General features: G+C 39.7%; 1 protein-coding gene across 11 annotated transcripts in view; it reads left to right on the top strand.

Annotated features, from left to right (window-relative positions):
* Window positions 1-27,500, top strand: part of TRIM9 (tripartite motif containing 9) — a 1,161,212-nt gene that overhangs the window by 449,122 nt on the left and 684,590 nt on the right. The window lies entirely within an intron of this gene.

The following is a 27,500-nucleotide window of genomic DNA, read 5'->3' as shown; positions in this document are numbered from 1 at the left end:
TAACTGTAGGGGAGCATTTATATTTGTCAGAAACACCATTAATTTACATCAGATTACTCAAGACCTTAACTTGGAGCTCCTGGAGATCCAAATCCTTAACAAATCCAGTTTTTACTTCACTGCTAGATACAGATCCCCATCAGTGTCACCCAAAGATCACAGAAATGTCATCATCACCATTAAGGCATTAAATATCAAACCAAATGTCTTCTCACTAGTGAACGTCAATTACCCAAGCATTATTTAGTGTATTTATACCTCTAACAATAGGTATGCTTAGCACTTCTTAGACTTCACTAATATCAATGCACTTTAACAAGTGTAAAATTATGCACTAGATGCTCTAATATCTTTGACTTTGTTCTTAAAAACTAGCCCCCACGTGCACCCCACCTCACATCTCCTCATCCCTGGATACATCTGACCACAAATCAGTAATCTTCTCTGTCAGGCCTAGTGGTAACACCCCACCACCAAATGAGACCTTCTGTAGGAACTTCTCCAAGGCAAACATACTTTAGCTTATAGAAGACATATGCAGAATTCTCACTTGCAAATGGGCCCAAGTTAGAGGGCTACCACATTCACCCCTGAATTCTACTACCACTTTCTGTAGTAGCATAGAAAAGTCAGTACACATCCACCTTAAATATAATGGAAAATTCAGGAATAATCTTTTCTGGTGGAATTCCAATATTAATAAGCTGTACAATAAAAGAGGGAAAATAATGCAAAGTTACAAGAAATTCCCATCAGCCTAGCTGAAGACTACACTAAAACATGGCAGCAAAGAGCTTAAAAACACTATTAGAAAAGTAAAGCAGAGTGGGAACTAAAAGTTGCTGCACATTCCAAAGGAAACTACACATCTTTCTTCAGTTATGTCAGAAAATTAATCCACAAATCCACTGAACTCATCCATAGTAATATCACCTATTCTGACCCCAAGAATATAGCTAATATACTAGAAGGGAAATTTTGTGCCAGCTTTACTCTTCTCACCCATATTGTTCTCCCCACTATCCCTGAGAATTTAGTTCCCCTGAAATCACTTTGAAACAAGTCTTAGAATCCCTGTCAAAGGTTAAAAATAATATATCCATGGGAATGGACAATATACCAGACTGCGTTCTCACCAGTGCCGAGTACGTACTGCCTGAACCTGTAGTTAAACTGTTCGTCCTCAGCATATCTACAAGGTTTGTTCCTGAAGCCTGGAAAAACAGCCACTGTGATTTTGCTACTCTACAGACATCCATCTGCAGACCTGGGTAATTATAGAACATTCAGCCTCAATGGTCTTATATGCAAAGCCATGGAATGCATCAAAACAGAACTCATTTATGCAGACATAGGCAACCTAACTGATCTAGATCCCAAATAGCTTGGTTTTGTGAAGGGCAGGTCCTGTTTCCTGGACCTGGTAAGTTTCTTTGTAAAGGTTACAGGGGCTGTGGACAGTGGTCATTCTGTGCACACTGCTTATCCGGACTGAGACAAGACTTTTGATACTATCCCCCATATTGGTATTATCAAAAAATTAGACAAGCTTATGTAAATCCTACATTGTCTGCTGGTTTGTAAATTGGCTATCCAATAAAAGTCACGTTGTAAAAGTTGCTGGTTCCCTTTCTGAATATAAAACTGAAACTAGTGGGATGCCAGAGGGATCGGTTTTAGGCCCTCTTCTTATTTTGCAAGCATCCCAGAAGTATAGTTGACTATATTTGCTGATGACTGCAAAATGGGTACTATTATCCATTCATCCACTGATACAAAACCATTAAAGTAAGGGCCAGAATATGCACATATATGGTGTATCAAAAATTTTCCCAGACTAAATTAAAAAAGTGAAACATAGTGGCATTTGGCAGAGAAGTTGCTCCCACCTCATATGTTATGAAAGGTACTCTCCTCTACAGATAGATGCAGTCATAAGAAACCTAGGTATTCATGTGGATAACTCTCTCTCTCATTCGATTATCATGTTTTCACCATAGTAAGGAAATTCTTCTATATGGCCCGGTTGATTTCCAAAGAAATATCTTCAAGATCCAAAGAAGTTATTCTAACACTATACTAATTTCCTTATCACATCACTGAATCCAATGTCTCCTTTTTGTATGCACAAATCCAAGCATATCACCCAATTGGAAAGGCCCCAGAGATTTCTAACCAAGCAAATTAGAGGTCTTAAATCATTCAGCTACTCCGACAGTTTAGCATGACTCTCCTTATACTCCTTAGCCTACAGGCTGCTAGAAGGTGCCCTGGGCCTTACTTTATGAACCATGAAAGACCCAGACCTATTTGACCTCCTATTTCTTTGCAAAACCAGTGGCTCTAGTAATACCCACACTAAGAACTTCAGTCTACACTAACAGATACATAAGACTGACTGAAGACACAGGTTCCTAACTAAATGTATTCCTAGCCTATGGACTAAGTTACCACTACAGTTCAAAGTACCACTTTGGCTACCTTTAAGGCTAGTCTTGATGACTGGAGGGGTAGACACAAATTTAGAACCAAAAGAAACTTTACACACCACTTCTTCAGCCACTAATAACTCAGAAAGTAAACCCACTGCACGAAGTTTGAAATGACCGTAATTTTATTAAACACAATTAAAATAGACTTAGCACTTTCTCCCAGTATGCTAAGGCATTATCAGAGTCAAATTCAAACACTAAAATGACTTCATATATACTAAGTACATACATCATTTCCTGTCTGTTCTACCTTGAAAACAATTTTTCTTTAAAAACAATGTTAAAACATTCCACATAACATAATATAAAACTTTTCTTAAAAACATGAAACATTTGGGAACTTGAGGATACAACTATAGCAATTGTTATAATTTCCACATAGGGACAGGAATTTAATGAAGCAATGGCAACCCTAATTGGGATGTTTAAGGAAGGGGGTTCCCTATTCATTTGTTGTTGTCAACACAAAAGGAGGTGACAAAAAATAGGGCCACTAGGTTTGTTCCCATTTTGAGAGGAGGCAATAGTAAGGGCAATACCACACAAGAAGGAAAACTTGGTCATGATGTTATGGTAGTACAATACAACCAAGATGCAACACTATTAAGGACAAAAATGATTTCATTATGGGAAGAAATTTTTGACAATGACTTAAAAAAAAACTAGGTAATGGACCAAAAATAGTATACAGTGGAGGAATAAATATAAAAGAAATGTTGGAGAAAAATAAAGAAAGAGCAAGTGCAGCATACAGATCAAAAATGCACAAATGTGGTGCATGTAGATCATGTAGGTTTATTAATGATGGTCCCTATGTGGAAATTATAACATCTGACGGAAATTTGCAATGTCCTGGTGTATGTAACTTTAACAGGAAATTTGTGGTTTATGTGGCTATGTGTGTCTCATGCCCAGCCTTTTGTTGTGGGCAACACCACAAAACATATTAGACAGAGGATAGCAGAGCATAACAAGGACATTAAGAAACAGAAGCTGAGTAGTGCCCTATATAAGCACAGTAATGAATGTATTAACTTCAAAAAGTTTATATTTTTTGTGTTGGATAGAGTATTCATTGAAGGAAGGGGTGGTGATCCAGATTTAGATTTACAAATAAAAGAAACAGAATGGCAATTACATTTGAATGCCAAGAATAAATCAGGGATTAATGATAACATCTCAATAGCATGTATTTTAAAACGCAGAGCAAAAATTATTTAAAATATATATTGTTATCATCACAATTGCTATAGTTGTATCATCAAGTTTCCAGATGTTTCATGTTTTTAAGAAAAGTTTTATATTATGTTATGTGGAATGTTTTGATATTGTTTTTTTAAAGAAAATTTGTTTTCAAAGCAGAACAGACAGGAAATGATGTAGGTACTTAGTATATAGGAAGTCATTTTAGTGTTTGAATTTGACTCTGATGATGCCTTAACATACTGGGCGAAAGTGCTAAGTCTGTTTTAATTGTATTTAATAAAACTATGGTCATTTTGAACTTAATGCAGTGGTTTTACTTTCTGAGTTATTAGACACAAATTTACACTAGGGTTAGCATATTGAGCTCTGCTCGATTCGGGAGGTGAGTACTATTAAGTGCTTGAAAAGAGTCTGCTTGAAGGTGTATATGTCTAGGCATGTTATCATCCCTATGATCACTTGGCTAGTGTGTTCCTATAAACGTATAGTAAATAAAATGTGACGGGACCTGTAGAAACTAGGGAATAGTAGAGTACCTTGAAAGGCACTAATCAGACGTCAGACCCTGTACCCTCCCACCTCCCACAGAAGACATTAGTCCTCTGAACCACCACCACCAGTAGACACCAGGGATTAATGATTAGTCCACTGCACTAACTGATAAGTTAGCTTTTATTAATAATCTGAGGGTTTTAGGTATTACACAATTCCTGAAGCATGTAATGTTGAATGAGGGGGAGGAATAAGAAACTAAAACATACCTTTCTACTTCATAGACAGCTTGTGCCCTATCTTGCATTTACAGAAGGATATGAAGTGCGTATCTCAAATGCCTGGCAATACGAACTGGCTGTCAACATCAGTGAATTACTTGGTCCGAGGAAAAGGAGACATAATGGACATTCTAACTACAGGGACAGGAAAGGTAAGTGTGTGTGTGTGTGTGTGTGTGTGTGTGTGTGTGTGTGTGTGTGTGTGTGTGTGTGTGTGTGTGTGTGTGCGTGTGTGTGTGTGTGCGTGCACGTGTGTGTGTGTGTGTGTGTGTGTGTGCGTGTGCCCATGCGTGTGCGCGCGGCATGTGTGTGTTTGTGTGTGTGTGTGTGTGTGTGTGTGTGTGTGTGTGTGTGTGTGTGTGAGTGAGTGAGCGAGTGAGTGAGTGAGTGAGTGAGTGAGTGAGTGAATGAGTGAGACCGGGGGGTGCGCATACTTACATGATGCAGCCCCTGCAATTAACTAGCCACAGGAAGTGCAGATCTGCACTTTGTCGGGGTTTACAGTGATTCATAGGCACACAAATTAGCCAGTAATGAAGTCTTTCCTCATTATAGCTAATGTGTCTATTATTTGCAAATTGATGCTGCATATGAATAGGGCCTTTTTACCATGGGCCATACACTCTCAGTGAATCCTCAAGTTAGTCTGCGCCATACTGCTGAAAACATAAAATTATACAAACCTTCATTTCCAAGTTCCTGTCCCTAAATATGCATGCACAGCAGTAGCAGCAAAAACAAAATCACGCCCTGGGATTCAATAAAGCCTACACTAAGTGTACACCATCCTGAGTGAACAGACAACACAGACATAACTCACACCTTCTTCCTCCTAATTTTAGAATATCTACTGCTTTTCTTGCAGTTTTAAATATTGAGTGGGCTTCATAAAGGTTAACACAAAGTGTAGACTACATGTACACTTTGTATAGCTTTCTGAATGACAAGAAAGCACAAAAATATGGAAGGGATGTTCTTGAATACAGATTGCGTACACTTAGTGTACATTTAGTATAGACGTTATTGAATCTGGCCCATGTTCTAATTACAGAAGTAGAAAAGTTATGCTGGTTCCTTTTTCCTTAGTATATTTCCCAATATGTATTCCCTTGTATGATCTTACGTTTGTGAGATTGGTAGCAATGATAAAATGTGGTAACAGGTTTGTCAAAGAAAATACATACTAGATATTGGAACAAAGTCCAGAAACATGGGTATTTATTAGGTTCATAGGTTCATAGGTTCATACTAGGCTGTCTGCCCTAGGGCATTTACAAGCCTAGCCAGAGTGTGTTTGGCTTTTGCCACGCATTTTAAAATGAATTTTGCTATGCCCTTTTTCGAGGATAGTATACTGTGCCTCTATCTAACAGTGACACAGAAGTGATACCCGGAGTAAATCTACGATCTCCCATCCACTCATCAAGATTCTTCTTGAAGAGAGTCAATGAGGGACTCTGCTTAACCTGGACTGGGATTTTATTCCAGAGTGAAGGGAGCCTCTGGGTTATGAATCTGTCCCTCCAGCATGTCCTATTTATTTCAGTGCTGAGGTTCAAGTCTCTCGAGCACGTAGCTCGATGGGATTTGGATTTTCTGAGGTGCAGCATGTCCATTAATTCCGGGTTGGACATGGCTTTATACGTCAGGCACAGATCGCCTCTGAGCAGACGGTATGCCACTGAGTAGAGCTGGAGTTTCTTTAACCGGGCAGCATGAGGCATCTGTTTGAGCCCTTTGATCCTCTTGGTGAGGTACTTTTGGGGTCTTTCCAGTTACTGCAGGTGTCTGGTAAGGTACATCCCAAAAGGGGCATTGTACTCAATTATGGGCCTGATGAGGGATGAGTAAAGAGGCACGATGACCTCCCCTGATCTAGATGTGAATCCCTTCATAATTAGGTGGGCTATATAAAATGTTTTTCTAACCACTTTGGCCACGTGGTTGTCGAATGAGAGATTGTTATCAACTTGGGTCCCCAGGTCCATAATTACTTCTTCCGTACTTAATGTATTACCATCTATGCGGTAATTTGTGGGCACTTTGTTTTTGCAGAAGGGGATGACTATACACATTTTGGCATTTAGCTTGAGGCCATGGCTCTGGCACCAGTTGTCTGTTTCTATGAGGCCCTTTTGTAGGATGCTTGTGTCAGCTGGAGAGTCAATTATGGCACCCAGTTTGCAGTCATCTACGAACTTGGTCAGCCACAGTCCTTCCGTGTTGGCCTGTACCTCCGAGAAATATATACCGAACAAGAGAGGTCCCAGGACTGAGCCTTGTGGGATGCCACTTGTAACTGGTTTGGAGTCTGACATGGCTCCAGCAATTCTAACCATGTAGGTTCTGCCCTTGAGCCAGTTTGCAACCCATCTAGTGACATAGGGGTTTATATTTAAGCCGGTGAGCTTATCTATAATGCCCGAGTGGGGTATTGTATCGAAGGCTTTTGCGAGGTCCAGGTAGGCTGTGTGGACCACCTTCCCCTCGTCAATGGCCTTGGTGACTGTTTCAAAGAAATCGACCAGGTTTAAGAGGCAGGATCTGCCCTTAACAAAGCCGAACTGGGTAGGATTCAGTGTCTGTAGGTCCCCAATATCTTTATTTATGAGGTCCATGATGATCCTTTCCATAGCTTTGCAGACCAAGCTAGTCAGGCTTATGAGGCAATAGTTTCCAGGATCCATTGAGGCACCACCTTTGTGGAGAGGGACCACTGTTGCTGTACGCCACTCTTTGGGTACATATCCTGTAGTAAGGCTGAGATTGAACAGTAGTTTTATGTTTGGGTTTAGTTCTTCTTGGAGTTCATGTAGGACGCAGCCCAGGACACCGTCTGGTCCCATTGATGCTGTGTTTTTTGCTTTGGAGAGGGTGGCTCTTACCTGAGCATCTAAGATGTTAGGGGGCAGCACTCTGCTGGGATAGATATTTGCCCTTTTGGTGGGGAAGGGGGGGAGAAGTTTGCGCTGAACCTGTCAGCTAGGATGTTGGCAATGTCTGTGGGTTCGGTGTATTTTTTGTCATTTTGGACTAATTCTGAACATATCTGGGAATTCCCACCCAGGTTCCTAACATAACTAAAGAAAGCCTTGATTATCCTTAGTGTCCTGTGCAATTTTTCTCTCGAAGCTGGCCTTAGACGTTTTTATGAGTGCCCGTAGTTTTTTGCTAATACTGATCAGAGATGCCTTCCCTTTTTGGGATTTTGCTCTACCATGTAGTAGCTTCCTCCTTCTATTGTATAGTTTGTTTATGGCTGGGGTCCACCAGACAAGACGCCTGCCTTTGGAGGATTGGGTCTTGGTTTTGTTTGGGATTGCATGATCCATGCATTCCTGAAGGTGTTCATAGAATGCGTTTATAAAGGATTCTGCGGTCTGGGCCATATTTTCCACAGGCCCGGGGGCTTTGAAGGATTCCACCTCAGTTTTGAGGAGTGTGAAATTTGCTTTAGAGAAGTTTTTCACTGTGGTTTTCTGGGCAGGGGCTGGGGTCGGGATGTGAATATCTAGTGAGATTAGTTTATGGTCTGATCTTACCAGTGAGGGATACACTTCTGGTCTGGAGCATAGAGTCCCCATGTTGGTGATGATCAGGTCCAGTATGTTTTCCCCTCTTGTGGGAGTGGTAACAAGTTGTTCCATAGCATTTGAGTTTATAAATTCTAGGAACCTTTGGGCTATGGTGTTGGAGCTAGAGTAATGCTCCCAGTCTATGTTTGGGTAGTTGAAGTCGCCCAATATAATGGTGTTTGGAGAGACTTTCATATTTTCCAGTGTTCTCAGGAAGGCCGAGTGAGGTTCCTGGGTTTGGGAGGGTGGCCTATAGCAGGCTATAAACTGGAAGGCAGTTTTACCCACTGTTAGTTGCACATGGATAGTCTCTGATGCTTCATGCTGTGCCACCAACCTGGAGGTTTGGGTATCTTTGACGAATATTGATACTCCCCCTCCTTTTGTGGTTCAGTCCAAGTTTTGGGGCCGAAAAACATGGTATGAGGTATAACCTGGTAGTGCTGGGGTGCTCTCGGGAGCCTTGAACCAGGTTTCTGTTACTGCACAGATATTGATGTTCTCCATGCTAAGGAGAGTTTCGAGTGCGTGCATCTTGAGGTTTAGACTTCTGGCACTGAGTAGCATTACTCTTAGTTTCTTATCCCTTGTGATACCTATGGAGGTGGGTTTGTCTTTTGAGCCTTGCCTAAAAGGCACTATGGGGTGGCAAGAGCCTTTGCCAATATCCGAAAGCCCAGGGGTGACAGGTGCAAGCCGTCCCTAGAGAAGCATCGTGGCTTGTCGAGCATGTCATCCCAGGCTGACAGGCATTGGATCCCCTTTGAATGACAACAATACTTAAGCCAATTATTGAAATTGATCATCTTGTCTTCATATTGTGTCATCATTATTGGTGAGGGTAAGATGCTACTCAAGGTCAGGGTCATATCGGCCTGGGCTACATGCTCAGAGAGCTCCTCTATGTCTCTTTTCATGTAGTCCAGGGAGGTACGTCTCAGGTCATTCACAACAGCATGGACAATGACAGAGTCATATTTGTACTTGCCTTGGAGTGACCTGAGTGCTTGTGTTATGTGGCGGATCCTAGCGCCCGACAGGCAGCTCACTGTGACCTTCTCCTTGTTCAGCCTGTCTGACAATAAAGTCACCTATTACAAGTGTATCAGGTGTGTTGTTTAGCCTTAAGGGCTGTGACTGTTTGGCACACTGGCTTTGTGAGCTATGTGTTGCATGTGTTTTGTTTTGGGGTAGAGGTTGATTGGGTGTCTGCTTTGGAGGTCTCTGTTGCTTAGGCAGATTTTTATTTAGAGCCTCTGAGTATGTTTTTGTGTGTTTATGTGTTTGGTTTGCTGTCGTGGTAGGTCTATGTGAGACTGGAATTGTAGTGAGTGTGGTTTCCTTCTCCTCCTGACTGGTTATGCCAGTACTGAGTTGAGAGAGCTTAGCCTTCAGTTTGGCTATATGGTTGCATCTCTCACATGTGTTGGAATTTGTTGGGAGGAGGAGAGGGTTGTCTGTGTACATGAGGCAGTTGTAACATTGCCTCAAGGTTCCCAGATTCACCAGCTGGACCGGAGAGGAGATTGACAACTGACCTTTGGACATACTAGAATAGTATTGGGAATTCCTTTATAATTGAAAAAAGGGCCAATGGGGAACAAGGTACTCAAGGGAAGTTTGTGAGGGTGTAGTGCTTTTAATTTTTTAGTGCTGACTTATATAATTGCTTTAGTGAGCAAGTGCCAGGCTTTAGAGTAGGAATAGGGTGCTTATTATGAGAACTAGATCAGTTCTAAGGGAAAAAGTGAAGAGCAGACTTTGTGGAGCCGAGAATGGTTTAAACCCAATTAAGCAGTGGTGCCCGATGCTGCGCTATGCGCAAAATCACACAAAGCCATGCTAAAGCGTGTTTTATACAGGGGGGACTTGAAAGAGCTAGAAATTGTCCCAAAACGGCCAATAGACTACCAGATTCTTGTGCTGGGAACACTCCTCCAGGGATAGATAGGCTGCTCTAAGCTCCCCACTGCCACTGGTGAACAAAGAAGCCTCCCTTTATCCAAGAAAGGAAATGGGCAACACAGGAACTTTCCGAAAGTCCAGAATACAGCAAAGCCTGTATTTGGACTACTCTAGGTCAGGAAAGATGGGAAACAAGGATAATTTTTTTTTTTCTTTTTTGCAACAAACAGCAGGAAAATGCAATAAATATGTAACACAGGCTAGCGTACTTGAGTGTGTAGCCTCAACAGGTAAATGCAACAAACATGGCAAACTTTAAAAGTGCAGGTGCAAAAACAACTTTAAACAGTTTAAAACAGTTCAAGAAGCAGAAATACTTGCTGTTTAGCTAGCTCGGACAGTCGCCCAGGTAGTAGCAGCAAAAAAAAAACACTTTTATCAGGTTAGCAGTCACTCTTTTAGCCTCTCTGCTGCTAGCACCACTCTGCAGGACCAAGAGGAGCTTGGCTGAGTAGTAACAAGTGCAAAAAACATGCCAAAGCGGGTTTTATACAGGGGGACTTGAAAGAGCTAAAAATTGGCCCAAAACGGCCAATAGACTACCAGATTCTTGTGCTGGGGACACTCCTCCAGGGATAGATAGGCTGCTCTAAGCTCCCCACTGCCACTGGTGAACAAAGAAGCCTCCCTTTATCCAAGAAAGGAAATGGGCAACACAGGAACTTTCCAAAAGTCCAGAATAAAGCAAAGCCTGTATTTGGACTACTCTAGGTCAGGAAAGACGGGAAACAAGGATATTTTTTTTTTCTTTATTGCAACAAACAGCAGGAAAATGCAATAAATATGTAACACAGGCTAGCGCACTTGAGTGTGTAGCCTGAACAGGTAAATGCAACAAACAGGACAAACTTTAAAAGTGCAGGTGCAAAAACAACTTTAAACAGTTTAAAACAGTTCAAGAATGCAGAAATACTTGCAGTTTAGCTAGATCGGACAGTCGCCCAGGTAGTAGCAGAAAAAAAACACTTTTATCAGGTTAGCAGTCACTCTTTTAGCCTCTCTGCTGCTTGCACCACTCTGCAGGACCACTAGGAGCTTGGCTGAGTAGTAACAAGCGCAAAAACCGCGCCAAAGCGGGTTTTATACAGGGGGACTTGAAAGAGCTAGAAATTGGCCCAAAACGGCCAATAGACTACCAGATTCTTGTGCTGAGAACACTCCTCCAGGGATAGATAGGCTGCTCTAAGCTCCCCACTGCCACTGGTGAAGAAAGAAGCCTCCCTTTACCCAAGAAAGGAAATGGGCAACACAGGAACTTTCCATAAGTCCAGAATACAGCAAAGCCTGTATTTGGACTACTCTAGGTCAGGAAAGGCGGGAAACAAGGATAATTTTTTTTGTTTTTCTTTCTTTTTTTGCAACAAACAGCAGGAAAATGCAATAAATATGTAACATAGGCTAGCGCACTTGAGTGTGTAGCCTCAACAGGTAAATGCAACAAACAGGACAAACTTTAAATTTCAAGCAAAGTGCTAAAGCTGGCTTTAAAGCAGGGGGTTAGAAGAGATAGGAAATGGCCCAAAATGGCCAGTAAGCTACAGGTCACTGGGCTGGAACCATTCCTCAAGGGACAGATAGGCTGCTCAGAGCTCCCCACTCTCACTGGTGAACAAAAAAGCTTCCCCCAATCCAAATAAGGATATGGGCAACACAGGAACTATGACACAGCTCAGAGATCAGCAATACCTGAAGACTGGACTATTCTAGTTTAGTAAAGGTGGGAAACAAGGATTTTTTTTTTTTTTTTTTTTTTTTACAGAGTAGCAGAAATTAGGTACAGAAACACAGTAAATGCTTTAATTTGGCTAGCACACTTGAGTGTGTAGCCTACCAGTTAAACTAAGCAAAAACAAACTTTAAAAGTGCAAAAAAACCCTCAGAAATACAGGCAGGAATGCAATAAAACAACTTTGCAGAGCTTTATTGTTAGGAAGACTTGTATTTCCTTCTGTGTTGCAGTATTAGGGCTTGTGTATGAATTGAACTTCAAAGCAAGAAAACTAAAAGCAATAGCAATGATGAAAAAAACATACATACATACACACTTTTAATATATTCCTTTACTACAGCAAGTGGAAACGCAACAATTATGGCATGAAAATTAGATTAAGTGAACTTGAGAGCGCTTCAGAAGTAGAACATTACTTCATTTTGTTTTTATTATCTACAAGAAATTTTTGATAGCACAGCTGGAGTTAATCCTTTGCTTTAAATACTTGTTCTTTGCATTTTCAGCCTACGCTATTCAGCTGCAAAGAAAATAATTTTCCCTCCCACACAAGCTCAGCATATTGCAAGGCATTTGGGGTAACCTGTCATCTGCATATTCCAGCCCTTTTGTAAAAATATGGGAGCTGAAAACAAAATAAAATTTAGCTGTCAGTCTGTTTCATTAATAAAAGTAAGAAGGAGCAGGTTAGAAAGTGTGTGCCAAGCATTCTGCTTAAAATATTGGGAAAATAAGTAAAGTAGAGTGATTGTTTAATGATGACATAATTGAATATTACAAATTAAAGGGGTTCAGAGATCATCAACAACATTGTTTCAGGAAATAAAAAGAGTGAGTTACTTGTTTGACTAAGGGATGAAATGAAGGTGGTCTGATGTGTGCAACACATTTAAATTTAAATGAGGTACTCAAAATTGTCAGTACAGACTACAAGGTGTATACATGGCACTACTTTCCATTATATGAAATAATCTGCTCTCTATGACATTAAGGACTGTTTCTTACTGCCTGGTCAAACACCTTGTAAATGTCTGTGTCATGGCTACATGATGCGTTATAAAGGCTAAATTGCTTTCACATTTTCTGTGTTATTCTGCATATTAGGCATTCTGTGTTTTACATTTTAACTCCAACCTGCATCTGAAATTAATCAATACAGATCAGTGCTCTTCCCAGGTTAACAAAATAAAATGAAAACATGAGGTAGGAGACAGTAAGCTTATCTATCCTGCCCTTTAAGTACATTTAATAGTCTGTATCCTATTTGTTTCTTTTGCCCTTTTCTCTTGCCCCATGTCTTCTTGAATGCTCTTTCCAACCCCCTTCTTCTCTGAAGCAAAAGTATTTTCAGAGATTTTGAAGATACTTAGTCCCAGCAATAATATTTTGTTAGCATAACAGGTAAGCATACTCACCTATAGTATTTGAGGATCAAAGGCCTTTGGGTTCTATTCTCACACCAGATACTTTGTTTTATTTTTACATACTAACACTGCATAAAGGATGTGTTTCATTTCTGAGTGTGCCCTCCTTTGGATGACATGCTAAACCAAGGTCCCAGTCCCAGCTCCCTGAGCTGCTGACGGCAGAGGAACACGTAGAAAAAAGTGATGCTTGTAGCAAACAGTAGGGGAGGGCTTTACTTCTGGATCACTTTTTTCTTCGCTAGATACACATTCTTTCAGTTTTATTGACATCATATAGTATTCACAAAATAATTAGAAGTCTTCCATATTTTATACATGTAACATTGTTCACTGTATCCATCACCAACCGTTTCTGCCTCAGCCATTCTGTAGTCTGTTTAATAAAATTTTAAAATCTTACATATAACAACAGTGCTTCAGATCTGCATTTCCATATATTTATTATTTATTTATTTATTTGCATTTGATAACCGGGTATTGTCTGACTGGGCAAAAACCAGAAGCCTGTTTTCAGCGGAGACCTGGGGAGAAAAGCTCCCAAGTACAGTTACAAAAAATATAAGTACATAAAGTTTTTAACACGTAAAATACAATACATAGTACAATAAAGCTCATACTGTACACATAATTACAAGTAAAGATAAAAAAAAGCAGATTAACAATTTTTTTATATTCCATAACGTTTTGCACAATATTCTAATAATCTTTTCATTCCACTTCATATTTATGTATTTCCAGATATGATATTCCTAAAGCACACATAATCTTACTGTTCTTTAAATTTCTATCATAATATTTGTAATTGTTCACATGCCAAAACTGTACATTCAATAGATTCTTCAACTTTACAAGCTTGATATAATGTGTATTCTGTCTGCTTAATTTCATTTGTCCTCCTCAGGAAATTCATGTAATAGTCTCTTCAAAAAGTCAGTAACCTCAAAAACAATTTTACGACTTTTCTGTGTCTGTATATAGCTTTTTCTCTCCTTCTTTCAAACCTTTCCATAGTTTAACACAAAAGTGTGTTTCATAATCCTTCTGTACCATTCTATCCTTTTAACATTTTTTACTTCCATATCCTGCTTCTAGGTTCTTATTCTGCTGTTTCTTTCACTTCACATTTCTTCTTTGTTTCATATTTAATTCCTCCCACATACTTCTTTATAATTTCTGCATCACCCTTCTCACCATATTTCTGTTCCTTACCCTATGTCCTTCAAAATCCAAAATAAATTTAAATATACCAAGTACACAAAAGGACTTATTAATACTAATCCTCTTTCTTACTTGGAACAATACAATACCCCTCTTTTTATAGCATTAAACTGGAGTCCTGTAGAATGCTGAATACAAACTTCAGTAATTCTTTTTCTTTATGTGTGGAAATCTACATACCCCAGTTTTCCCTAAAAACACGTGAATCTATTAAATGCACTTTTTATGACATCTGAAATGTTTCCTTCGTTATTGTGTTACTTTTTTATTTCTGTCATTATTTCTTCTCATTGCTTTTTCACTAATTATTGATTACTAATATATTATATCCATAGTGCACTGATCTCATGGATGAAAAAATATACCTCATTTATTTTCACTTTATCCTCAAATCTTTTACTTTTTTCTTGATTCAGTCTCAACCCTACTTCTTGTATTCCTCGATTATCTTCAGTATCATCCATAATGTTATGATTGTTAATTCATTTGTATAACAAATTTAAAAGAGGCATCAAACACTTTTGCAACATCAAACACAGGTAACCTGCTCACATTTTCTCTTATTATGCCGCCTATTCTTTTAACAAAATTAACATTTCTCTTACTTCCTTTCCTGCTATACCTTATCTACTATATTACATTATATCATCTTTCACTTTCCTAAACTTTTTTTTTAATTATCTTGAAATCTTACCTGCATTACCTAATGAAATTGGCTTCCAATTCTTAGTATCTCTACTTTCACCTTTCTTATAAATGAAATGTATAAATCCCTATCAAATTCTTTCACCATAAAACCTTCCATTTTTTTCATTCATTATCTCTAAAACTCTATCCTTTTCCATATGTCCTATCTCTGTATAAAAAAAGAAAAGACAAACATAATCCATCCAGTCTAGATATACTTAATGGTATTCACTTCCTATAATACTCCATCTCAAGTTCTTTTCAACAACTTCTTTTTCTAATCACTTCACTTGTCAATTGTTTATTTTTAACTTTATGTTCTCTATCAGAATTTGCCTTGCTTTTTTTCTTTCTTTTGTTTAAAATTTCTTTAACACAATTAATCACTGCCTTCATGTTTTCCTTTTATTCTTCACTTTTCTTTTTATTCGGTTTACCATTAATTTTACCTTCATCATACTTCTTACTATTTTAATTATTTCCTTCATTTCAACAAATATGTTGCCTGAACATCCTCATCTTTATTATCTACCTGTTATTTTCATGTTTTTCTTTTTTTCACTTTTATTCTAACATTTCTTCATGCTAATGTACTCCTTTAATGTATTCATGCTTTTGTTTCTTCTGTGTCTTTCTCCATTCTCAAATATAGACTTTTACATTTTCTTTTACTTAATTCACTACCACTGTAACCATGTTTCATAAGAATCCCTTGTTGTATTATGCCCATGCTATAACATTTGCCTTTCACTTGTCAACTTTTTTATCTTAATATCGCCTTCTTCTTCTTCTTTTGGCTTTTTCCGTGTTAGGGGTCGTTGCCACAGCAGATCACCTGTCTGCTCATGATTTGCAGTGGAGTTTTTGTTTTGTTTATGGTGTCGAGTTGCCAGCCCAGCACCCAACCTTCCACAGAAGCCACACACATGCACACACTCACGTCTAGGGCCAATTTAGAGTGTCCAATCCACCAACAGCATGTTTTTGGAATGTGGGAGGAAACTGGAGCACCCAGAGGAAACCCACGCAAAAACAGGGAGGACATACAGACTCTGCACACAAGGCACCCCAGCCAAGAATTGAACTGGAGAACCTCTTGCTGTGAGGCAGCAATGCTAACCACTGCACCACCGCGGCCTCCCATTTTATCTTAATATCTCCAATTAGTATTTGTGGTACTTTTCCGTTATCGAGGCAACAGGTCTAATAAGCACTTGGAATCTTCTTAATTCCTAATTCTAAAACTACTAACTTGACAATGGACAGCAGAGCCTGCAAACAGATTTTTGTAATAATTTTATCCAGGGTTTCATGCTGTTATGCTTAAACCAAACACTGAATTTCAACCAACATATTTTTAAAGCTCGACTCAGATGTTTTCCTTCGAATTGCTGTCTCCAAAAAAAGGATTCATGACGTACACAATTTCATCTACAACCTCCAACCCATCTATTAGTATACCACTGGACTACTATCCAGCAAGCAGCATGAAATAGTACCCCCCTTCCTAAAATACTGACAACCGCATTTAAGCAAATGGCACTGACATCCCTTCTCCAGGTATGGCATTGCTGACAGTGTATATAGTTCTGTGTCAGGGTACTCGCAACTGCCACCAGCATCTTTGCACTCTAGCACACAGAAAGCTGTATCAGTACTACTACCTAGTAATAAGCACTTCCGCATTGTCTGTCTATTTGAAAGAGCAGCAAATAATGCACTGCCCCCCTTGCCACAGGCAGCCACCATACAAATACCATCGGTGTACAAGTCGCATCCCTTAAATATAATCAGACCACTAAGGCCAAAACTACCTCAATGGGTGAACAATTTAGCGACCGTAGAAAAGCTACTCCCAGTACTAAGCCTGTGAAAAAACATAAGTCCATAACGAGTCTGTGGCTACAAATGGCGCAAGCTCAACATATTTACCTCCTTTCTTTTTTTTTTTTTTTCTCTCTCCAGCTGACAGTCTCTACTATGCAAGACCAATCCTGGGCACTGGGTATATTTAACAATACTGGACAACTAACGGAAAAAAACTATTGCCTGAATAACAAACAAGACAAGTCTCAAGTTATTATTTTGAGAATTAGGGATTAAGAGGATTCCAAGTGCTCATTTGACCTGTTGCCCCGATAATGGAAAAGTACTGTTTTTTTAAATCCTTTCCTTCTTTTCCCCTATTATTGCTGACTTTGCCAAATAATCTGTATACTGTGTAATTTGTCTTCCTCTTTGCACCTTATATAAATCAAAGCAATTAGGAACACCACCACGAATCCGAAAAATGACAAAATGTGGCTGATAATCCAAGAAACGCAGCTCCAATGTTAACAGTAGTACTTTGTGCAGTGGTGGGGTTTAATACAGATGGTATGTTCTGATGAAATCTGTGGTAGCAGATGAAAGCGCTCAACCTTTACCAACTGTGGATTTACATGTGAATTTTCGTGTTCTACGTGTTTTGTGAAGCATCTTGCTATTAAATTATTGAACTGTTAACATTGGAGCTGCGTTTCTTGGATTATCAGCCAAATTTTGTCACCTTATATAAATCATCTGCTATCATTATGTAATCAACTTCTGTCCTAATATTTCTGCAGACATATGTATAATAGCTCTTTCTTCCTATATGAAGTCTTCCATATTTCATCACTTCATTACATAGTCTTAAACCTAATTTTCTCTATCATTTTTGTGGAATGTCGTACTAATCACCCACATCTACGATGCCAATGTTAATTAGTGCAGGCTGTTTCATGTGTTCAAATAGTCTTATTCCTCCTCCCTATAGACATGTACCACTATAACCCATATTGGTTTCCTACATATGTTTATATCAGATACCATCCTTCTTCCTGGAATTCCAACTATAACATCCATCACTGTATTTTTTTCTAATATTTGCTATAATAAAATGGTTCTGTACCAAAACTCCATATTCAGTAGTACTGTCCATTCACCTTAATCTGCCTCCCTACTTTTACTTTCAATCTCTCCTAGATCAGTGTCTTCTCCGGTGAACCCTATGTTTGCATTATGCAACCAAAGTATTTCAGTTTTAATTTTATTAACAGTATTTTCAAGTGAACAGTCTGGATTTATTTCCTTATGCATTGACTGGGTTGATCTCCTTGCAGTCCATGAAATGCTCAAAAGTTTTTTCCAGCACCAGAGTTTAAAACTATCAGTTTTTCAGTGCATAGCCTTATTTCTAGTCCAGTTTTTTCAGCTGTCTTACTACTAGGGAAACCATAGCATTCACGGAGGTCTATATTATGTTGCTGAAAGCTGTTTACAGCGAATACAGCAACATCGACCTTTAAAGACCAAAAAGCCACTAACACGAATGGCCAGGTCACCGATTTTTTTCCCAGGGAAAAAAAATCGATATTCCAGCCAAATACAACACACCACCTAAATCACTAGAAAGTGGGGGGCTTCACCCCAATACCCCATAACTAAATATACCAAATCTGAGATTGCACTGCAGTGGGGTAAAGGGCAATTTCATGGTGACGGCCAACAGATTTTTTTCCTGGGAAAAAATTGCTGATCTGGCCATTCGCGTTAGTGGGTTTTTGCTGTTTAAGGGTCGATGTTGCCGTATTCGCTGTAAACAGCTTTTGGCAACATAATATAGACCCGTGTTGATGCTATAGATCTTTTTTTGACAATGTGGTGACTTTACCTTTTAAAATAATATCTATTTTTGAAATATTTTTTTTTCCAAAAAGCTAGCATCTTCAAATTAATGGCTGCAGTCACCATCTACAAGGATACAGAGATCTTTGAGCCCAGAAAATAATGTCTACCATTTCTTTGCAAGAATTAATAGGATTAGATAACATAATATTATATTTTTATTTTGAGTAACAATCCAGCTTTTACACTTTCTACTTTCTCCTTGAGAAACAGACTCTTCATGTCTGCTTTTGGGGTGGTATCATCAATTTACTGTCTGAGGTTCTTGACATTTCTCCCCGTGATTTTGATTCTACCATTTGAGTTATCTAATGCAATCATTTGCTTGATATATTTAGCCTATCAATTGAATAAGTTGGGTGACAGTATATAGCTTTGTCTGACTCCTTTCCCAATCTTGAATCAGTCACATATTCTATACTCAGGTCTGTTACTACTTGTTCTGCAAATAAGGTGACCTGGTATCCTTACTTCTTTAAGCATTGGCCAAAATTTGTTATGATCCACAGAGTGAATGGCTTTAGAATAGTCATTAAAGCAAAAATGAATGTTCTGGAACTACTTTGCTTTCTGCATTATCTAGCAGATGTTGTAAATTTGATCCTTGGTGCCTCTGCCCCACCTAAATCAAGCCTGTACTTTTGGCAGTTCTTGCTTCATATACTGCAGGACTCTTGTTTCCAGTATCTTGATCATTACTTTACTAGCATGTGAAACAAATAGGTTCATGGGTTGGTGCTAGGCTATCAGCCTTAGGGCCTATGCAAGCCTAGCCATAACAATTCCCTGGATACTTCTTCCCACAATATTTAGTTCTCTGGGCCCTTGTCTAGCAGGGTGACTGACATGATCCCTGGGGTGATTTTTCTATTTCCCATCCAATCATCAAGGTTCCTTTTGAAGAGGGCCAATGAGGCGCTCTGCTTGACATGTATGGGCAGTCTATTCCAGAGTATGGGGATTCTCTGGGTCAAGAACCTATCCCTCCAGCATGTTTTGTTCATTGTGATGACAAAGTTTAGATCCCTGGAGCGTGTGGCTGTGAGGGATTGGGATTTCTTTAAGTGGAGCATGTCCAACAGCTCAGGGTTTGACATGACCTTGTATGTTAAGCAGAGATCACCTCTGAGTAGACGATATGCCACAGAGTATAGCTGGAGTTTTTTTAGACGGTCAGCATATGGCATCTGCTTTAGGCCTGTGATTCTTATAGTGAGGTATTTCTGTGGCCTTTCCAGCTGTTGCAGATGTCTTGTGAGGTGCATACCAAATGGGGCATTATACTCTAAAATGGGTCTAATGAGGGATGAGTATAGTGGGACAATGACCTCCTTTTTTCTGGATGAAAAGCCCTTAGTGATGAGGTGTGCCACATAGAAGGATTTCCTGACTGTTGTGGCAATGTGGTTATCGAAAGTGAGACCACTGTCCACCTGTGTCCCTAAGTCTCGCATCATGCTTTCGATGTTTACTGTCCTGCCTCCTATGTGGTAATTCATGGGTACATGTTTTTTTTCCAAAGGGGATAACTATACATTTCTTGGCATTAAGCTTGAGCCCATGGCTCTGGCACCAGGCATCTGTTTCTGTAAGGCCCTTTTGCAGAATATCCACATCATTAGGGGATTCAATAATGGCTCCCAGTTTGCAGTCATCTGCGAACTTTGTTAGCCAGAGTTTCTTAGTGTTGGCCTGTACTTCAGAGAAGTAGATGCCAAACAAGAGTGGTCCCAGGCCTGAACCCCGAGGTACTCCACTTGTCACTTGTCTGGAGCGGGATTTGGAGTCGGCTACTTTTACAGTCTGGGTTCTGTCAGTAAGCCAGTTGGCAACCCATCGAGTGACATAGCAATTTATGCCCAGCTTAGTAAGTTTATCTATGATTTCAGAGTGGGGGATGGTGTTGAAGGCCTTGGCGAGGTCCATATAGGCTGTGTGGACTGCCTTACCCTCGTCCACAGCTCTGGAGACTGATTTGAAGAAGTCAATCAGATTCAGGAGACAAGATCAGCCCTTCACAAACCCAAACTGGGTGGGGTCTAGTGTTTGAAGGTTGCCAATGTCTTTGTTTATAAATTCCATGATAATGCGTTCCATGCTCTTGCAGATCAGGCTTGTCAGACTGATGGGATGGTAGTTCTCGGGATCCAAGGGGGATTCGCCATTGTGGAGTGGGATAACTATAGCTGTGCGCCACTCAGTGGGCATGAATTCTGAGGTGAGGCTAAGATTAAACATGACACTTAGGTGAGGTGCCAGTTTATTGTTGTTGCAAAATGCAGTTGTTTTATAATTTGAACACTCTTTAACATCACCCTGTATTGAGACTGGAGTATAAAATAGACCTTTTCCATTCTATTGTCCACTGTTGTCATTTCCAAATTTGCTGCAAAGTCCAAGCAGCTATTTAACAGCAGAACTTTGCAGGATTTTAAACAATTCTTCTGGAATTCTGTCAATTAGCAAAGATTTCTAAAGCTCATTTAACTTCAATATCCAGTGTGTCTGGCTCTTGAGCAGGGGACATTGTATGTATCACTGATGTTCAGATCCTTCTGATCTCTATCTCTCTATATATATATATATATATATATATATATATATATATATATGTATATATATATATATATATATATGGCGGCGCAGTGGTGCAGCAGTTAATGCTGTCACCTCACAACAAGAGGTTCTCTGGTTCGATTCTCGGCTGGGGTGCCTTCTCTGTGGAGTTTGCATGTTCTCCCTGAGTTTGTGTGGGTTTCCTCCGGGTGCTCCAGTTTCCTCCCACATTCTAAAGACATGCCTCTGGAGGATTTCTCAACCAGGCCTCTGCTGAAAACAGGATCTGTGGTACCTAGTCTGACTTTCCTGGTCAACAAAATGTTAAATATATATATATATATATATATATATATATATATATATATATATATATATATATATATTGTGTGTGTGTGTATTCCTGCCACCTCTTCTTAATGTCTTCTCCTTTTGTTAGGGCTCTCCCATCTTTGCTTTTTATATTGTCCATTTTTACTACTTAGAAGTTTCATTTAGTATTGCCATTCTTCTTGAACAGATCTTGTGTCCTTCCCTTTCTATTGATTTCTTCCAGTTTTTGCACTGTTGATTTAAATATGCCTTGTTCTTTCTTGTTGCTGTTCTCTGAAATGTTTGCATTCAGTTTAAATAATTTTTTTGTGTCTCCACTGAGTTCTGCGCTTCTTGGCTACTTCTAAAGTTTCCACAGGCAACCAATTTACCTTCTTATGCTTCTTCCTTTTTAGAATATTTTTGATGCCACCTCCTGGACAACATCACACACTTCTGTCAGTAGTTCTTTGGGTGTTCTTCTTGTACTTGTCCCAGTATATCCTTGTTCTGCCCACCCCTTGGTTATTTGTATGCAAAATATAAGTGCAAAAAAACTGCCATGAGAATGTAAGACTAGGCATCTTAAGAGCCTCACAGGTCAATAGCCTAGTATGTAGCTATGACCCTGTGAACATTGTCTATCCACCAGGTCTAATCCCTTGAAGCTGCTCTTCACCTCCACAACATATTTACTTGGAGTATTGCTGAGTTGGTACATCACTGACCTAGATGCTTTTCTTGGTCTTAATTACTTTAAATCGAAACTTTGCCATGACAACATAACTACATCAATGCAGCAGAGCAAGAGATTTGGTATCCATCAAAATATATCATAGTAAATGTAAATACCACCTTGGTCTGCCATATAAAAGGGCCATAGTTTCATAAAGATATGCTCAGTCTTCAAAAACAAAATACTCTGACAATTAGCACAAAGGATTAAGCCTCTGAAATGTTAACAGGCTGCTTACTGTAGCTCAAAGTCCAGGGTCCAGGGTTTCAGTCCTTCAAACTCCATTTGCCTAATACATAACTTTGAGAAAGACACTTAACCAGTCAGTGTTCCCAAGTCATCCCAAAAAAGAGAATACTTGTGTAGAGTTGGATTACCCAGTAAACAAATGTGGTAAAAAATAAAATAAAATGGATGACAATATGAACATGATTCACAAACCATACAGCCCTGTTCTTTGACAACAGGAATTCAGTTATTATTATTATTATTATTATTATTATTATTATTGTTATTATTATTGTTATTATTTGTTTAATTTAAGCATGATAAATCTAAGATTTCCATTATAATTATAAACCTTTTTCTCCTAATGTAGAGCATATCACTCACTGTCATATTTTTACAGAGTCAGATAAATTGCAGGGAAAGCAAGCACTACAAGGCCATTTTTCCTCTGTAGTTACTGTGGCGTCACAGACAAGTTGTGTTGCATAGGACACTTGATAAAAAAATACTTAAATTCTCTAGACTTTTCACTCCTCATATGTATTACTTTTTCTTCAGACACGCTGTAGTGCTTACTGATTTCATGGACAGGATATAAAGACGCAGCCATGTTCTGGGGGTGGTGTCTTTATTGGTTTCAACTGTTCATAGGTTCATAGGTATGTACTAGGCTACTGGTCCTGGAGCCTTTACAAGCCTAGCCCATATGATTACCTTGGCATTGTGCCACCTGACATTAGTTCCCAGTGCCTCTGTCGAGTAGAGCCACTGGAGTGATCCCCGGGGTGAATCTTCTATTTCTCATCCACTCATCAAGATTTCTCTTGAGAAGGATCAGTGAGGTGCTCTGTCTGACATGTATGGGAAGTCTCTTCCATAGCATGAGCAGTCTCTGGGTTATGAACCTGTCCCTCCCGCATGTTCTGCTGATTGTGGAAATGAGGTTGAGGTCTCTGGAACGTATGGTGTGGAGGGATTGGGATTTCTTTAGATGTAGCATTTCTAACAGAGCTGGATCACACATGGCTTTGTAAGTCAAGCAGAGATTGTCTCTAAGTAGGCGATATGAGACAGAAAATAGTTGGAGTTTTTTGAGTCTGTCCATATAGGACAACAGTTTAAGGCCTAAGATCATTTTTGTGAGGTACTTTTGCGGCCTCTCCAGTTGTTGCAGGTATCTAGTGAGGTACATGGCAAATGGGGCATTGTACTCAATGATTGGCCTAATGAGGGAAGAGTAGAGGGAGACAATGACCTCTTTTTTCCTGGATGCAAAACCCTTAGTAATGAGATGTGCCACATAGAAGGACTTTCTGACCACAGTGGCAATGTGGTAGTCAAAAGAGAGGTTGCTGTCAACCAGTGTTCCCAGATCTCTTATAATGCCTTCTGTGTTCAGTGGACTACCATTGATGTGGTAATTCATGGGAACTGAGTTTTTCCCAAAGGGGATGACGACACATTTTTTGGCATTGAGCTTAAGGCCATGGTTCTGACACCAGTCGTTGGTATCAGTGAGGCCTTTCTGCGGGATGTCAACATCACTTGGGGAGTTAATAATAGCTCCCAACTTGCAATTTTCTGCAAATTTTGTCAGTCAGAGTCCCTTCATGTTGGCCTGGACTTCAGACAAGTAGATACCAAACAGGAGAGGACCCAGAACTGAACCATGTGGGTCTCCACTCATGACTGGTCAGCAGTCTGACTTGGAGTCAGCTACTTTCACACTGTGGGTTCTTTCTGTGAGGCAGTTTGCAACCCATCTAGTGATATGGGGTTGATGCCTAGCTTATTCAGTTTTTTTATGATTCTTGAGTGGGGAATGGTATCAAAGGCCTGGGCCAGATCAAGGTAGGCTGCATGAACCACCTTGCCTTCATCCACAGCTCTAGTCACTGACTCAAAGAAGTTGACAAGGTTGAGCAGGCATGATTTACCCTTCAAAAAAACAAACTGTGTGGGATCCAGTTTGGAGATTCCCTATATCCTTGTTTATTAGGTCTATGATGATGCATTCCATAGCCTTGCATATCAGACTCATCAAGCTAATGGGGCAATAGTTCCCAGGGTCTGTCACTCCTCCTTTGTGGAGACTGTAGCAGTGTGGTGTTCAGTAGGGACAAAGCCTGAGGTGAGGCTGTCATTGAACAGGGCACACACTTGTGGTGCCAGCTCACTCTGTAGTTCATGTAGAACACAGCCAGGGATATTGTCAGGTCTCATAGAAGCAGTATTCTTGGCCTTGGACAGTGCTGTTTTATCCTGTGCAGCAGTAATACTGGGTGCCTGGCAATCTTCTGGTATTGTGATTGGTCCTTGGGGGGGGTGTAAAGTTGGCACTGAATCTGTCAGCCAGTATATTGGCAATATCTGTTGGCTCGGTATAGGAGGTACCATTGTGCAGTAACTCAGAGCAAATCTGGGTATTGCAGTGGAGATTCTCTACATAACCATAGAAGGTCTTGTGGTTGTCTTTATTAGCTGCTGCAATTCTGTTTTCATAGCTAGCTTTAGAGGATTTGATGAGGGATCTCAACTTTTTGTTGAGGCTGATAAAGGAGCTTTTCCAGTCTTGGGACTTCACCTTATTCCGCATCAATTTCTTCCTTCTGTTGTAGAGTTTGTTTATGGCAGGGGACCACCAGACTGGCTTCCTTGTTTTGGAGGAGAGCATCTTGGTTATATTGGGTATGGTGAGATCCAAGCATTTGTGTAAGTGTTCATACAGTACATTGGTGTATGATTCGGCAGTCATGCACCTATTCTCCATTTGCATGGGTGCCGTGAAGTTAGTCACCTCTGTTTTCAGGAGCCCAAAGTTAGCTTTGGAGAAGGTTTTCAAGGTGGTTACCTTTGTGGGGGGGTGTGGATTTCCAAGGTGATTAGTTTGTGGTCAGATCTAACCAGGGAGGAGTTGACTATTGGTGTAGAGCAATGGTCGCCCATGTTAGTAATGACCAGGTCAAGGATGTTGCTACCTCTAGTGGGGGTAAGAACGAGTTGGTCCAGAGCACTGGAATTAATGAATTCCAGGAAACGTTGGGCAAGTGTATTGGTACATGAGTAGTTTTCCCAGTTAATGGAGGGGTAGTTGAAGTCACCCAGTATGAGAGTGTTAGCTTGGACCCTAATATTCTCCGGGGTGTTTAGGAACGTGGAGTGTGATGTCCTCTTGGACTATTGGAATGGGATGTACAGAGAGTACCGAGGTGGCTTGTTCAGTGTAATGTGAAAGAGATAAAATTATTGCATTATAATCAGAAATCATGGATCTGTCCCATAAAAAAGGTGGGTTGCCCTTTGCAGGTGTGGGGGTGAGGGGGAGTAACTGGAGTAGGAGGGATCAGGGGATTGACAGTATAATAGATGAAGTAACAACAGAACTACAGTCTTTGTACTAGGTGCTTGTGTTGCAATCAGACTTGAGTCATAGGACAAAGCTCTTAGTTTAGCAGTTACTGTCTCTCCCCAGCCTCACCTGTGGTCACACGATTTGTGCAAAGACCAAGTAGATGAGAGCAAAGATACAAGTGACACAAATTAAGTTCCTTTGTGTGGTAGTTGGGTTCACTCCTCATGATAAAGTGAGGAGTGCAGCAAACCAGGTGGGTGTCTAGGTTTAGCCATTGCCTCTCAGTGTAGGAAGGAGGCAGTTGTTGTGATTTGGGCACCAGTAAGAACACTTCATGAACACTTTCCAGTGGAGGTAAATCAGCCACAGCCCACTGAGAAGTGGCCTGAGGCAGACCCAGGACAATCTGGAGAAATTACATCTCTTGATTGACCAGGAAGTGCGTATTGATCCCACAGGATGATCTGGAAACTGTTGACTGGAATAGAGAAGGTTAGACTACCCAGTCCAACTTGATACCACTGTGTCTCTTCTTGGTTCAGGCAGTTTAGAAAATGAATGGATGGATGCTTGGTTAGATGAAGGAAGGATGGATTATAATTGTTTCATTTTTAAAGGTCTTCTCTGAAATCTGGATGTAGTCAAACTGAAGTCTAATCTAAAGTGTTTTCTCCTCTCTCTCTCTCTCTCTCTCTATATATATATATTTTCTTCTACTCATTCCGTAATGTCTGCAATTAGATTAATGTTGCTTACCTTCATGCAGACCTTCACAAAAAGAAAGAGGAAAGTTTGAACTCTAGTAGTAGTCAGTATTGTTATTTTTAGAATTCACTTTAATACCCAGTTGGCAAAGGTTGTAGGAATTATTTGAATTTCAGACAGAATTTTAGTACTGTTAACTGTTAGTCTGTCCTTATCCTGTCCAGATATCTGGGCATCTGAAGACTTACTTGGTATGCTCTTTGCGGAGGTAGCCCATTTCTACTACAGTTTGCTTGCCAGTTTGGGCATACCTGATTTGTCATTAAACTCTCAGCATTATGAAGTAAAACAAACAGGGATTTACCATTCAATATTATTACCATCTTTTGAATTAGGACCGAATCATCAAATTCACATTCTTTTTCTGTTTACAATAAGGGCTTGTTTTCGTCTGCCATCAACTTGAATCCTTATGTTTTATATTCCTTCCCAGATTTTTTGCTAAGAATGTAAACCAAAGTGCATTTTATACTATCAAAGAATGAAACTAGAAGATATCAACAGCTATTCTAAACAGCGGCAATAATTTTGAATATAATCAGTCCTGAGACTAAACTAGACTAGCTAACTAGAGACATTTACAGAGTATTCTACAGAGCTTTCCTTTAATAAATAACAAGCAAATTAAAGCAAGCATGCTGTAAAGATTGTAACAAAGTAAATGAATGGACAACAATTGAATTACAGCTATTTAAAGTATTTGTTGTATTTTATTTAGTCATAGCAATTATTAATTGATCTTTTTCTGTATTTTGTGCTAAATAAACAAAA

This window comes from Protopterus annectens, chromosome 6.part0 (assembly GCF_019279795.1).
Source record: "Protopterus annectens isolate FY-2018-M chromosome 6.part0, PAN1.0, whole genome shotgun sequence".
In the NCBI taxonomy this organism is placed as follows: domain Eukaryota; kingdom Metazoa; phylum Chordata; order Ceratodontiformes; family Protopteridae; genus Protopterus; species Protopterus annectens.
This window is presented reverse-complemented; position numbering and strand designations above follow the sequence as displayed.